Below are 12,240 nucleotides of genomic sequence, written 5' to 3' on the forward strand. Positions count from 1 at the left end.
ATGTATTTATATGTGTATGTGTGCATTGAAAATGGCAATAAAAAGGAAATGAAAAGTCCATGTGTTTACAAACTTGTAAAAATAAACAAGTAAAATCCATAAAAATATTAATTCACACTATTTTAAGTCAAATATTTATTTATTATGAGCCATATGTGGCGTAGTGGCAATTGGCGAGCGCTGGTGCACACAATTGCGAGGCGGCGGCTGTGGCAATTGTTGCCACAATGTGTTGCGGTGTCCGTGCCTAACCTGCCACAGCGGCCGTAGTGGACGGCTGCTGGCCAATAAAGCACGGCGGCCGCGTATGGCAGGCGATCATAACACAATTTTCGGTTATAAATTCTATGTGAACAACAACAACAACAAGGTGTAGTGTATGTAGTGTTCTCAAACACTACTGGTCCAATAGGCTTAGATACGTCCTGCTGCCACACACTTACTGGCATATAAGTATGTGAGTGCCACATGCATGCGGCATGCGTTGTTGCACCTAAAAAACAACAAAAACACATATGTGTAGTTGTTGTGAATTTTGAAAAATTTATTGCAAACAAATTTTCATAATGCACGGCTGCCGTTTGCGCGTTGCTACCGCCAGGCGCGCTCAAACTGCTGTCAATAAATTGCGGTACCATTTTCTGCTGCCACATTTATTTATACAGAACATTTATATTTATTATATTTTTTAAAGATTTTTTTTTTTTAATTTTTTTCTTGTATTTTTTGTTGTTGGTTTAGCTAGATTTGGCTTTTGTTGTTTGCTGGCAAATTTCGTTGGTGTTTGCAAGCAATTTTACACGAGTAAAATCTCGCCTCAGCGTCAGACCGTAACAGCAACAGCTGAACACGAGCCGGCTAACCGATATTTATCGCCATTCATAATGATCTGTGTATGGGCACACACCTGCATGCACACATACATACATATGTGTATTTATTTAAGTATAAACATAAATATATAAAATATGAACATTAATATTTGGTATATTCTGGCATGAGCGCTCATACTTACCCTGCAGGAAAATTTTGATTTAGCGAACGAGGCTAATTTTGATATGTACATATGTATGTATATCTATTAAGCGAACATATAAAAAAAAATCTCAAAAATCCATAGCGAACCACTACAAAGAAATACAAGAAGCTGCTGAAATCGGAAACTGTGCGGCCGAGGTACACACATAGTAAGCCGGAAGAGGCTGATAAGGGATATAAAAGAAAAAAACTTCAGCCGAAAGTAATCGTATTTTGATGAAAGTTTATGGTGAACATATTGTAGCTGAGCGAATGTGTCAACCGTGGTCCGAACGATTTTGAAGTTGTGATTGGGAGGCGAAGAACGTGCTGGACGCTCAAAGAAATTTGAAGATAAGGAACTAAAACCTTTATTCCCCTAAAATTGCTGCCACACAGAAAATTAGCTCGCAGAACCTTTAGGAGTGACTTAAGCAGCTCTATCTAAACTGCATGCAGTTCTGATGACTGTAAGGGGCTTCTATATGAATTGAAGCCAACGTCTCCTAGAAAGAAAGGAGTCCTTTTTCATTTAATTGTGTTTGGGATCAATTACAACAACCCTACATGCAAACACTCCTTTGCGAAACCGGACCAATAAGCTAAATCAACGAAAAAGCCGAATATCCATGCCAAGGAATGCTTTGTTTTTGTTGGGATTTGAAAGACTAAGCTCTTAAAACAGGGTGAGACTATTGTTGTGGAAAAAAAATTTAAAATCAGCGGCTGGGAAGTTTTGCCTCCCCCTTCTTTTAACCCAGATCTTGCCCCTTCTGTCTACTATTCATTCAAGTCGATACAGAAAGCTCTCACTGGAAAATGGTTCATATCAGAACAGTGTATCAAAAATTGGCTTGATTAATTCTTAATATCCAAAACAGCATCCAAACGGGCTCCGGCTTATGGACAATGCTTTGAATAATAGTATTGTACATTTTTGTCTTAAAAAAGTTCAAATTTGGAAAATAAAAACCGTACAAATATAATCGTAGACCGAATTTGTATTTTTTCGAAATAATTTGTGGAAATTAATTATATTAATCATTGAGACCTTTACTACTGTGAATTCAACAAAAAACATTGGAAAGTACTACATTGAGATACAAGTATGGGTCGCATTTTTCCGCAACTTCCAAGGGATGTCCAAGGGATGTCACTGAAGCAAGTCTCGGTGGATGACAAAGTTTGCGAATATTCTATAAGCTTTAAGCTGATGATTTCGCTTTTTGAAATAATGATTTTTTTAAGAGAGAATAAGCAATTCGATAAATATTCAAAGTTAATTTCGATATTGAAGCTGAATGAAGAAAGCTTTCCGTAAACCTTCGAAAGCATTCAAGTTATAAGTCACAATCAGAAAGCTTTCGCTGGCTTTATTGAAGCATTCAAGTTTAAGAAAATGAAGAAACTTAAGCAAAGAACAACCAATTTCTTTCCAAAGCTCTTACGACCTCACTCAGACAAGAAGACTATAGAATCATTAATTATACAAGTAATTTCGATACAAGGTTAAATAAAGCTTTCGGAGGAGCTTGGGAAGTGCTCAAGTTTATAAAGCTTGATGGTAAAATGTTCTAAGGAGCTTTTGAGGCATTCAAGTTTATAAAGCATGATCAGACAGATCCAAGGGTTATGGAGTAAAATTTTTTAAAACCGCAAACAATCTAGTTTCCTCACTATCACGCTCGGGCAAAGAGGACTATAGAATTATTATAAAATTTCGATTCAAGGCTAAAGAAAGCTTTCAGGGGAGCTTTTAAATCCTTAAAATTTATAAAGTATGGTCGGAAAGCTTTTCAAGTCATGATCAGAAAGCTTTCGCAGGAGCTTTTACAGTTCTAGAGGTAAAGAAAGAAACTTAAGCCAGAACTAATGAGACTTAAACAAATAACAAGTTCTTTTCAAAGCGCAAGTGATCTATACCCCTCACGACCGCGCTCAGCTTCCCAGCTGGGGTTAAAATGCGTCGCCACGTGCACTTACATGAGTGAGTATCCATGTATGTGTGAGTCTGTTTGCATTGACTATGTAATTAGACAGCAATAAAAATGTGCAATCATAATCACAATAATAATAATGTAAATACAATAATAATAATAACAACAGTAGTAAATAGTAAATGCGAAACGGTGCGCACAAAGTTTCCGGTGCTGCCAGCGAGCGACCACGAGCTACGAGCCGCCAATAAAATTAAGGAATATTTATACGCTTTTAAATGCTTCAACGCGCCAAATTCAAGAAAATTGCAATAATAAAACTGCTAACAAAAACAACAAAATTATGAAAAATAAAAATCCGCAAAATCTCATTAACGTGCACATGCACATGTACACACACACACACATATGTACGCAGGTACTTGGGTCTGAGGCGCTGGGGCTCATTGCTGTCATCATAAATTGCAATTTTTGTGCATCTTAACGAGGAGCCGCGGTGGCTCCGGCCGCCAGCTCGCTTGGATTCGCCATAAGCATTTGTGTATGGCCACATATAAGTATGTGTGAGTATATGTGGCAGACAACAGACAGCATGCGCCAGTGGTGTTAAATGGATTGATAGAAAACAAACCTGCATGCCCACATGTTGGCTTGCGTGGACTTTTAAAGGTGGAGACAGATATACTATATATATATACATACGTATATAGATATATACATATATGTATACATACATACACATAAATACATACATATATATTAGATCGGGATGATTTTTTAAGAGCTTGATAACTTTTTTTTAATAAAAAACGCATAAAATTTGCAAAATCTCATCGGTTCTTTATTTGAAACGTTAGATTGGTTCATGACATTTACTTTTTGAAGATAATTTCATTTAAATGTTGACTCATGTGGTTTCAACAAGATGGTGCTACATGCCACACAGCTCGCGATTCTATGGCCATTTTGAGGGAAAACTTCGGAGAACATCTCAAGAAATGGATATATATATATATATATACATATATTCCAGCATACATATATGATATGTAAATGTCATATATACACACAAAAAAAGTATATACACCCGTATATATTTATATCGTTTCTACTTTGCATGCCTAAAATCTATTTGCTTTGCATATCCGCTTCGGGCGCTTCGAAACTGACCTCACCACTTGATAGCCTCATGGTCTCGAGTGCGTGCTTGTTTAAATAAAAGCTTATACTTAACAGATTTTTTTTAATTTCATAGCAAAAATACGACGGTCAATTTGAATATTTTTAAGTTGACAACTTAATAATTGGAAACTTCAACACTGTTTCTCTGGTTCTTTTGCTGTTGTATAAGTCTTAATTCACTGCACACAATCAAGTAAGGTAGTCGAAATTACTCGCGAGGAGAAAATTTTCAGAAAGCAGTCATTGTTTAATTTTTCGTAGGATTAATTTCGATCAGATAGGGTTTTGCCAAAATGGTGATTAACTTTGGGTCGCAGTAAATCGGTCGTGAGGTTGAAAATCTGTATTAAAAATAGAACTCACATGAGATCACTTCCAATTGTATCACAAGTCTGTTGTAGAAAAAGGGTCACAATAAGGCAAAATCGTCCAAATCCATTGGCTGTGGTGAAATTAATATGCTAATGGAAAGCTCAAAGGCTAGACGGGAGTAAGCTTCCTCACCAAAGTCCTCAACCTCTCGACCACTCTTCAAACACCCAATGTGTGGAAAATCGGAAGAGTGGTCCCACTACAGAAACTTGGGAAACCCGCCAACAAATGGGAGTCCTATCGTCCATTAGAACTTTTCTCCCTAGTAGTGAATACACTTGAGGCCTTGCTACTTTCGACATTCACGCACCACCTGAGTCTAGTAACCCACCAGCATGGCACAGTGCACAGCACCAACACAGCACTTAGCCTCATGAACGCCTAGATAGTTCATGACCTCAACCAAAAACCATCCTGTGAGAGGACGACACTCGCAGTGTTGGATTTTTCAAAAGCCTTTGACACAGTCAATCACACAACGCTACTTGAGGACAACGAAAAATCTACGCTCCCTCCAGAGCTGAAGAGATGGACTATGAACTGAGCATAGACCAAACTTTATACGTTACAGATCTAACAATAAATAAAGCTCTTGCTAATGAAACTGTGAGGGTTGATTTTGCATACCCGAAATACGTTGCTCTTATAATGACTAATATTTTAATGAGTAATTTTCTAAAATAATTAACTACGAAGGTTTTAACAAAGTATATTCACTGATGAACTCTCTATCTTTAATGAACTAAAGCCTCGATATAAACTATATGGGATTAAAACGCTGATTTTTGGTTGAAATTCGACGCCATCATCAATTAGTTGGTAAATATTTGCATTAGTTTTGTACTTGATTTGACTTTATTGGTGAATAATTTGATCAAATTTGACCCGGACTGGTAGCCTGCAAACCATACTGATAAAAAATTCTTTCTTGATTGATATAAACTTTTCTTCAGGTTCGTGGCATGTTTGATCGACATACAAGGTCTGTAGCAAAAGAAACCGGACTGTTAAAAACAACAACAAAAAATTCATATTTTTCAAAAGTTATACTTTTTTATTCAAAGTAGTTTCCTTGTGCTTCGATACAGCGCACAGTGGTTCCATTTGTATGGAGGATAGCGACAAAAATAGTTAGAATACAGATACTGACTTGCAATATACACAGCATATTTCTGTTCATGCAAGTACGATATTCTGAAAAAATCGCAATTGTATAACGCCCACTTTTCATATTCTACATATATAATTCTAACGTTAAAATACCTGAGCAAAAAAAAAAATAAAAAATTCCTTTACGTAATTAGTCTTCAAACAATTCTATTGTAGTTTTTAATAATGCGCTTTTCTTTTTGCATGACAATTTTCGTTGACCTGTAATAAATGGATCTGAGCTCAACAATAACATATTAAGTAAATCCGTATTTGTTGCAATTCGAGAAGTTTTCCTCGTATGTTGAAGCCTATACCTCTTAATATCCTTGTTTTTGGCTTCCGCAGCTTCCTCTGATAGTTCTCCAATGGATATTATTGCACTTTCGATGACTTCGGAACCATGCACTAGGATCTTGTGAACTGAAGGTGGAAGATAGAACCAAGGGTACTTCTCTACAAGCCCTTTAGCAGTTTCAAGTGCGAATTGCTTAAATTTGTCCGCGTTTATTTTATATCCTGATGACATAGCTTGCAGTAACGCTGCACATCTTAGTATGAGCTCTTCGTCAACGCCCGTTATTTGAGAAGCCAAACCAGCATTATTAAAAAAGCGTCTAGCCGTATTGCCATCGTTTGACGTCCCACTACCTCCTGTTTTTGGCATGTCCACTATTAAACCCATTTCTGATCTAAACTTATTTCTAACTTGAATTTATAAAATCACTGATTTTTAAGTACTGATTTTTTGTTAAGTTTGTATCAATTATTAGTGAAAGAACTTCGGTGACATTTACTTCCTGAAAAAGTGGATTCGAGACTTAAGGTAACAACCTCTTTGTAAGAGAGCCAATCCGAAAAACTTCTTCAAAAACTTCCTGACCTTTCGTCGTATTTGATCCATTTTTGGAGCACCAAATTTCAAAAATATAGGAGCGAGAAAATATGCATTGATGAGACGTTCCTACGATAAGAAATTTAAAAAATAAAAATCTCAGAGAGAGAGAGTGAGACAACAACAACTAATTCTACATTTGTTTATTGACATTACTTGCAAAAACCAATGCAATAACACGCAAAAAAAAAAAAAAAAAAAAAAAAAAAAAAAAAAAAAAAAAAAAAAGTTAGGTTAGTTTAATGAACTTTATTTAGAAACCTGCAAATCCCTGCACATGAACTTAATATTATTTTAAACTATATACTTGTATCAACATTTACACACTAATCCGGTCATTGCATTCGGTTGACAAAGTTACTAAATCTCCAAATACATTTAACAAAGAACAACAAAACTGAATCAAAAAGACACTTCATTAAAATTTGTTATTCTAAAAACAACAGCACAATTTAAAAACTTGTAATTACTGAAAAATAATACTATTACCATTTACTTTAATTTCCATTTTCAGTATTTTTATTTGCACACTTTTTTAAATTAAATTTTTGCAGTTGAATGTACCCGTTGCTTTCGCTTTTATTTTTATCAACTATTTACTTCTGTGCAAGGCCGTACATTTGTTGCCTTCACTGAAGAAGTTCCGTTAGAAATAATCAAAACAAACTCAAAATACATAACTTTGATGGCATAGGCAACTATTTATTTAGCTACAAGCCCAATATATAAACATAGACTTTTTTATTTTTGTCGTATGGGAGGAACCACCGTGCAGCGTTTAGCCCGGTCAATTAGCATTTAAAATGAGTATTTAAGGTGATTTTTCGGAATGCTCTTGAGAATATCGGTCGTCGCCTTTTGGATAGCTGAAATGTCCTGAAACCAGTGTCCTTTCATGGGCAAATGAAGTTTTCCAAATAGGTAAAAATCACAGGGTGCCAGATCAGGTGAGTAGGGTGAGTGATTAATGGTTTATATGGAGTTTTTTAGGTCAAAAAATCAGTGACAAGCGTCGACCGATGACACGGTGCATTATCGTGCAACAGGCGCCAGGACCCTGCCTCACGGTATTGTGGTCGAGCACGACGAATGCGCGACAAAAGACGCTTCATAACACCAAGGTAAAACACAGCATTAACCGTTTGACCAGGTGGGACGAACTCTCGGTGTACTATACTCCCGGAATCGTAAAAACAAATCAGCATTGTCTTTATTTTTGACTTCTGAAGACGACCGACTTCTGATCGTCACAGAGGTCCTCACGACCTTCTTGGAATCGCTTAAACCACTCATGCACATTACTACGGGATAGGCACTGATCACTATAAACTTTTTTCATCATTTGAAATGTTTCAGTAAAAGTTTTCCCAAGTTTAAAACAAAATTTAATATTTGCTCTTTGCTCAAAATGCATTTTACGACCGATGACCAAAAGCTGCTGTCACTTTTTGATCGATAACATCGATTGTAGTTATCCAATTGTCTTAAAATTTTTATGAAATGTCAACAAGAGATCAAACTTTTTATTTCATATACCCACCAATAGGTGGCGCCACCAGAAACAGTTATATGTAAAAAGTTTCTTTTGCGACAGATCTTGTACATACATACAGCTGCGGACAGCTAATTAGAAACGACACATATTTCGAAGTAAATGATGTTATTTTCCAGTACCCACTTATTTTTTTTTTGTTTTTTCACTCATTTTATTGAAACTTAAATTAAACTTAAACTCTTATAGTAAAAATTTTAATTGAAAATCCTTTTTTTTGTAAGATTTTAACAAAAATATGTTGAATCGACGATTTGAGTGCGACAGCTAATTAGAAACGAAAACATTTTAGAAGCAAAAAATACTGTTATTAAAAAAATCGATTGCGAATTGACGTTATAAGACTCTGACAGCGCAGCACTAGTGTTACTTGCCATGCCGTCCTAGTTTCATCAAAAAGGACATCCATATTTGTGTTATTTTTGGTATCTGCAGCTTTTTTGACATCAACAGAGATGTGTTCTCTTCACGCCACTCCAAAACATTCATGGAATTTTCCACAAAAAACCTTTGTGTCAACTTTCCCGTATGCTTTGGATTGTTATTTTGTTGGAATTTAGAATTACATCAATCGTATTGAGCGGGCCTACACCTTTCCAGGGAAAACATTCCCACGCCATGATTGATCCTCCACCATGCTTCAGTACGTGTGAAACATAGCGAGGATCAAATTCTTGATAGATTGGTCGGCGAACATACCTTCGACCATCAGGATCTATGCGATTAATTTTGGTTACATCGCTCCAAACAACATACTGCCATTGATTTGTTGTCGAAGATCAATAAGAGTTGGAAAAGTCTACGCGTTGTTTACTTTGAATGCTAAATAATTGAAATGAGGGTCATAACTGACTATAATAACGGATTTTGATTCTATTTTGACTCGAGCGCCATCTAGCGGATTTTTCCAAATTGCTTTCGAATTTTTTGGAATTTTAAGATGCAAACTCAACCAATTTTATATACATATAATACATACTTACATATGTATGTATGTACATAAAAAGTTTAGTGTATATTACATACTCATGTATATACTTGTATGTATATGTTATAATGTATGTAAGTATTATATGTATTATATATTGACAAAGTGGACAATTCAGCTTTTCAGCAATCAGTCGAGGCAAACAAACTGGACAAAATAGCAAATCAGTAACAACAAAAAGTGCAACTGAGCGTAAAGCAGCAATAATGCTTGCGTAAATATATTTTATATATGTAAGTATATGTGCGCGCTAGTGTGTAGCAGGGTAATGAATACGCTTATTGTTGTTTGACAAATAAATAAAAATACTTTTCACGCTCGCTTGACCATCCGGCTGAGCAAAGTTTGATCAGGTGCGCAAACGCAAATGGAACTCGACTTTGATATGTCAATATACTTACGTACATATGTATGTATGTATATATATATATATATGTATGTATGTATATATATATATATATGTATATATACACATATAATATAATATAAGTATATACATATAATGTGCTATGTGTTTGTTGTTGCTGCTTAAGCTCAACTTGCTTGCAATGTTGATTTCATTCATGACGCGATCGCAAACAAATGCGAATGCGATTTGCTTTACGCACACACATACATACACACCAGCAAACATTAACTAATACTTATGTAATATGAATTGAAATCGAATATAAGTCAATTGTGTGGCAAGTAAAAGCGGCTTAAAGAATATATTTTAGCAAAATAGCGAGTGCTTGCGAAAAATTTTAAAATTCATACTATGTGTGTGTGTGTGTGAACGTGTGTGAAATATTTAAATATTTATTTGTATATGTATGTGTGTGTGTGCGCTTGTCTGCAAGTGCCAAGAAAATGCGGTCGAACAGCTGCGGTCATTGTTGTTACGCACTTGTTTTCGCATGTAAAACCATAAGAGAATTTCTTCATACACGCACACACGCACACACATAAGCTTTCATGAATACTTTATTTGAATTTGCTGCAAACTAGCCACAACAACTGCTGTGAACTGAAATCAAAAGCATGCAGCTGGCCGCTGAAGTCACCAAGAAACTAAGGCAACAACACAAATAACAAAAACATAAACAACAACAACAATAAGTAAAATAAAGCCAGAGCAAATGACTAAAATGCCTTATTATCGCTGAGTCTTGACCGCAAAATGAGTGACTGCAAATTCCAAATCAACAACCGCCGGCACAACACAATCAGCCGCTGTTATGACGACGAATGAGTCAGTGCTGTCATCAAGAAAGAAAAAAATTTAAATTTATTTAATTTTTTTTTTTTTGTAACAATCAGCAAGCGCCTACGCGCCGCAATAGACATAATTCTAGCAACAAAAAATAACAAACAAGAATAACAATAACAACAACAATAATAATAGCAAAAACAATACTGCACATTTTCCCTATCATCGCTCGAAAAGTGCAAGTGCGCTTAACGCTGATAAGCGCATTTCACTGCTCCATTGCATGATGTGCAGCTGGCGCCTCAATATTATGCTAACACATTGGCCGCTGGCCCCCATTTGCACTGCCACAACAACATGCAAACATACATGCATGCGCTTCTATTGCTATTTTGTTATTGTTGGCGCCTGCTGCCTACTGGCTACTGCGAATAGATTCGCAATACATACTTATAATGCAGCAGTTGCTTAATTCACACTACATACACATAGCTTGATATATATTTACAAATATTGCAGTTTATTGCCGTGCATTGCATTGGCAATAGTTCGCAATAATTGCCGCGTTTGTTTACGTGCTTTTTTCATAGAGTTTTCATTGAGTGCAGCTAATCTCGGTTTGTTTACATAATACAGTGACGCCTCGAGATTGTATACCTATACAATTTTCAATGAACTAAACAAATGAAATAAAAATTAATTTCGAAAAAAAATTAATTTGGAAGGAAATATTAATTACGAAAAAATATTAATTTCGAATAAATTTAATTTCGAAAGAAATATTAATTACGAAAAATATTCATTTCCAATAAAATTTACTTCGAAAAATACTAAATAAGAAAGAAACAAATTCGAAAGAAATATTAATTTCGAAATAATACTAATTTCGAAAAAATCAATTACGAAAAAATATTAATTTCGAATAAATTTAATTTCGAAAGAAATATTAATTACGAAAAATATTCATTTCCAATAAAATTTACTTCGAAAAATACTAAATAAGAAAGAAACAAATTCGAAAGAAATATTAATTTCGAAATAATACTAATTTCGAAAAAATCAGAAAAGTATTAATTTTTAAAAATGTATTAATTTCTAAAGAAATATTAATTACAAAAAAATATTAATTTCGAAAAAATTGATCTCGAAACAAACAATAATTTGGAAAAAAATAATAATTTCGAAAAATATTAAATAAGAAACAAAAAATTCGAAAGAAATATCAATTTCGAAAAATATATTAATTTCGAAATAATACTAAGTTCGGAAAAAGTTAATTTCGAAAAAATTGATCTCGAAAAATATATTAATTTCGAAAAAAATACTAATTTCGAAAATATATTAATTTATAAAAATATATTAATTTTGAAGGAAATATTAATTACGAAAAGATATTAAATCCAAGATATATTAATTTCGAAAACAAAAAATTAAAGTAAAACACACTAATAAAAAATCGAATGTGGAAAAATTATTTAAAACACACAAAATTGCATGTCCTTAAAAGATATGTATTTTCAGGTTTATCTTAAAAATTTTATGTTTTTCGGGAAGAGTTGTTAAAAAATTATAATAATAATTTCGAAAATATAAAAGAATCTAACAAGGCAAAGATTTCTTAAAAAAAAATGGAAACATTTTTCAAAACTATTTCTTCGAATTCGAATTCGAAAGAAAAAAATTTGGGTGCGAACATGAGCTTATAAAACTTTCAAAAATATTTCTGATAAGATAGATTATTAGAAGTTTGAAATTTTTCTGGGAAAGTCGGTAAAGAAAAAGAAAAAGCACTACGAAAATTAAACGAAATTGTAATATGAGAAAGTTTTGGTATATGTAAAGTAGTATATATTATCTGATTGAACTTTACAAAAAGTATTGTTTTGCGACTCTAATAATTTTAAAAATTAATGTAGAATATAAGAGTTACATTAGAATCAAACTTTTAGAAAAGTA

The sequence above is a fragment of the Bactrocera neohumeralis genome, chromosome 6 (assembly GCF_024586455.1).
Source record: "Bactrocera neohumeralis isolate Rockhampton chromosome 6, APGP_CSIRO_Bneo_wtdbg2-racon-allhic-juicebox.fasta_v2, whole genome shotgun sequence".
Lineage (NCBI taxonomy): Eukaryota > Metazoa > Arthropoda > Insecta > Diptera > Tephritidae > Bactrocera > Bactrocera neohumeralis.